Raw genomic sequence first — 4507 nt, forward strand, 5'->3', positions numbered from 1 at the left:
CTGACCGTGGAGCACAAGGTCATGAAGAGAGCCAGGGTTGATTCAACTTGCCTTAGGACAGTGACCTTAACTGAGGGCTGCACTGAGAGCTGGCGTGTGAGTTCCAAAGAACCAAGGAATGTGCATTTAGGGTACGAAAAAGAGACATGCTGCTAGACACATTTAACCTCTAAATGTGTCTGTTACAAGGCTGAAGCGGTGCAACAGAGCAGAGCCAAGTAAAAGCTTAAAGGGCTGATTCTTCTTCTTGAGCACACATTTTTCTTACTAGCCCTTATCTGTGCTAGGCATATTTGGACATTGGTTTTATGAGTATGAATTAATTCTGAATAATCTCTTAAATAATTTAAATAATTCTTTTTTTTTAAATACAATAAGTTGTAGATTAACAAATATACCAACATCATAGATAATTGAAGAAGGTAATTCTGTGAATTCTTACTCAGAATTAGTATTTGTGACTCAGAATAAAATTCCTATATCAAATATGAATCAAAATAGAAAAAAGTGAAGTATTAAACAACTTACCCAGAAGTGAAGATTATGCTAGCTGCAGATGGATGAAACAGGACCCCCAGCTCCCCCATGCACAAACACAAACTCAAGGTGGATCAAAGACCACTTTGCTAAAAGCCCAAGCTATGGGAAAATTGGGACAAAGCTAGGAGCCCCAGTGCTGGCAATACACGGACTATCAGAGATCGCAAAGGAAACATACCCTGTGGAAGACAAAACAGATGAGTGGGACCTATCAAGAAGAAAAAACACTTGCATGCATCAAAAGACTTCGTTTAAAGAGTAAAAAGAGAGCCGGCAGACTGGGAAAATATATTTAGTAATGGCATAACAAAGGACTAATTACTAAAATCTATAGAATTTTATAAGCCAATAACAAGAAAAAAAGTAATAGCTCCGGTAAGGTGGGCAAAGGACTTGAACAGATGATTCACAAAAGATGACACTCAATGGATAATAAGCACATCACTAGCCATTCAGGAAATGCAAGTGAAACAACCACGACATACCATCTAACACCCATAACTGTAGCCCAGTTTTTAATAACTGAAAACAACAAAGGTTGGAAAGGGTGCGGTGAGATTGGAACTCTTATCCACTAGTGGTGGGCTTGTAAATATGCACAGCCACCGTGGAAAGCTGGAAAGCGATATGGCGATACTTAAAACAGATGGCCATTGAACTACCACATGACCCAGCAAGACCATTACTGGGCACATACCCAAAAGAAATAAGAAAGATCACGAACCGACGTTTGCTCCCCCATGCTCACTGCAGCACAGTTCACAATAGCAAGAAGCGGGAAACAGCCTAAATTCCCATCAGTAGGAGACTGGATAAAAACAACTGTGGTACAGACACACAATGGAATACTACACATCCCTAAAAAGCAGCGATGAAGCCATGAAACATCTCACGACGTGAAGAGATCTGGGCGACATTATGCCGAGTGTAGTTAACCGATCACACAGGGATATAAACTGTGGCGGGAACAAGCAGCAGGACAGGATGGGCACAAGCTCAGGCTTGGAGGGCACCCAGTCTGCGAGCTGGGGGGTCAGACCACCTGGTAGAGAGTCTGACTGGTGCCAGTTAACCATACATTATCCACTCTAGGCAAGCATTCTCAAGGTCACTCGGCCGAAGGATGCCTCACAACAGCTGGATCAAATGGTCAAGGGAGGGAAAACGATGTTATATACTAGTGGCTGCCATGTAAATCTATGATGAGGTCCCCACAGACAGGTGACAGCCCCAGCAGAGGGATGAAGGAAACTAATGAGAAAAACAACAATGCGGGAGAGGAGAAAGGGCACAAACACATCTGGGGAAACACAAATGCATGTGTGTTGGTAGGAAAAGGAGGAGGACCGGCCTCCAGTTTGGGGGGTGGGGGTGGGGGGTGACTGAAATGCTTTGGGGACTGTAGTGCAGGAGTGTCTGGTAATATGCCCTGAATGGGCCACATTGACCTGGGCTTCTGGGTGCATCCTGGAGAGCCAGGCTGGGTGCTGTGGAATGCTGGGACACTGAATCCTGTATCCTCAAGGCGCACAGCATGCTCCAGAGGCTGCACCAGTGAGGTCCATGCTGAGTCCCGCTGGGTGAGCTGGAATCTTCCCCCAACACACTTGTCACCTGAGGACTTAAGTCGGAACATACACGCTGTCTGAGGAAGCAGAAGACAGCTGTGCCAAGACTGTTGAACTGCTGGTAGGCAGACAAACATGGTCTTGGTACATCAATGCCCTATATGCTGTATTAAGATATGTCTTATTCTAGCAAACCTGTGACAGACATTGTTTTATTTTGTTCATATTAATATGTATCTCAGAGGTGTTATGTCATCGGTGGTCACCCTCATGAAGTTGTTATGTGTTTTTATGTGTTTTGGTATATGAAACCCAGGATTGATGAACCTATAGAGGTGGCAAGTAGAATAAAGGTTTCAGGGTGGTAGGGGGGTTTGTTAAAAGGGAGACAATGTCAATGAGTCCAGGAATAAAAAGAATATTTGGAAACTGATGGTGGTAACATTTGTACAATTTTGCTTGATGTAATTGAACTTATGGAATGATATGATATTTATTAACTCCCAATTAATATTTTTTTAAAAAAGAAGCGAAGATTATGTTCTGTGGAAACTGTTATATGATTCTCAAAAGGCAGATGTAGTGGAGATGGGGGCAGTTGAAGATGTATGAGAAGAGTTAGAATGAAACTGTTTAAGAAAAAGCAGCATCTATAAATTGACATTTTATTTGCTGGTAGGCCCCAGTCATACTTAAAAATGTATTTTAAAGTGGAAAACACTTAGCGTTTTCTACCTTTCTGAAGGCAACAAAAGACTAGTAATTCACAACACAGTTTCTATTTCCTTCTCAGTAGACAGAAGAAGAGATAAAAAAATCCTTGCTTAACATAGCAACACTCATTTATTTAGTATCTATTCATGCTTCAGGCATCATGCACAACTTGGATGGAGAATGTAATCACTGAATTGGGCTTTGAAATGTTTGTGAAAATTTTCCATTATCTTTGAACTCCACTTTTCTACCAACTTTTGAAGCCCCGTTTGTCCAATCAGAAACGGTTGGATTGGCTGGATTAGTGTGTATTTCTCTATATATTTCCCAACAACAAAATAAATTTAAAAATTTAAATGTTCATAAGCGATACCAATTTATTCCAAATTAAATGTTGTACTGTAACAGACTCGCTGAAATGAGGACCTACCAACCAAACCAAACCCACTGCCATCAAGCAGATTCTGACCCACAGCGACCCGATATAGGATTTCTGACACTATAAACTTTTAAGTGAACAGACAACCTCATCTTTCTCCCAAGTACTGACTGATGAGCTTGAACAGAGAACCTGGTAGTTAGTAATCCAACACTTACCTTTACTAAACAGTGACAATGCCAGCAGGACTCCTTGACCTGAGGTCAGATCACACTAAGCTGTCAGTAATAAGGACAGATAGCATTTCAGGAATACTTTGGGTCAGTCAGCAGTAAGCACAACTTCAAACAAGAGGTCATGGCTGTGGGCTTTAGGGACAATATGGCGAGCAGCAAACAAGCCAGGGTGGTCCCTTCCACAGAGCTGCATTAAGAACTCAAGGGTAGTAGACAGACAGTGGTTGCCCAATAGGGCACCTGTGAAATATACCGATGCACGTGCCCTATTCAGTAAAAACAGCACCCAGCTCCATGCAAGAAGAGCTCTGTCAGCAGCAGAGCTAAAAGCAAATGTAGCATCTGAGGGACAGAATGTGTATGTCAGTCCTGAGTCCAGCCACCTTACCTTCTATCATGAATATAAGGATTGCTCATATTTAGAAAAGGTCAGCGCAGGTGGGAATACTTCGTTTCCTGCCACAGTTTTATCAGGGAGAGAGAGAGAGAGAGAGAGAGAGTGTGTGTGTGTGTACAGCGCACTGGACAGAGAATAAGGGCATTATGAGTTGACTGCGGATGAACACCAGAAGCTGAAATAAAGCAGTGGAAGTATACGCCAGTTCTGTACTTTGTGATACAGATATATACCACAGAGTGGTTGCCAACCACTGGCCCTCCCCAAGGGGCCTTTGGCAATGTCTGAAGACCTTTTGGGGTGGGGGTGGGGGATGAGGATGGGGTTAAGGGTGTGAGTCAGGGTGGGGCCGGGAAGATGTGGAGCAGACAGAGGTGTTTCAAGTTCTACTGTGTCCTACAGGGTGACTTTGAGTTTGAAGGGACTTGGCAGTGGGTGGGATGGGCGGCTGTTTCGGTCCCTTCAGTTTTCACCGACCTCCCTGGGTTTTCTGACACAACAAACAGAGACCCAGGGTCCTTTGGTCCCCTTCCTGCAGGGCCTTGAACTTCTTTGCCAGCAGCAGCAGCTCCGAAGCCTTTGGCACTGCATTGTGTTTACAGCGGCTTGGTTGGCTCTGCATGAGCATTTCACTCTGTAAGAATACGAAGGTGCGGACTCCAAGGAGCTGGAA

The sequence above is a fragment of the Echinops telfairi genome, unplaced genomic scaffold (genome assembly GCF_000313985.2).
Source record: "Echinops telfairi isolate 266 unplaced genomic scaffold, ASM31398v2 ScPeMD7_2;HRSCAF=8, whole genome shotgun sequence".
NCBI classification, from domain to species: Eukaryota; Metazoa; Chordata; class Mammalia; order Afrosoricida; family Tenrecidae; genus Echinops; species Echinops telfairi.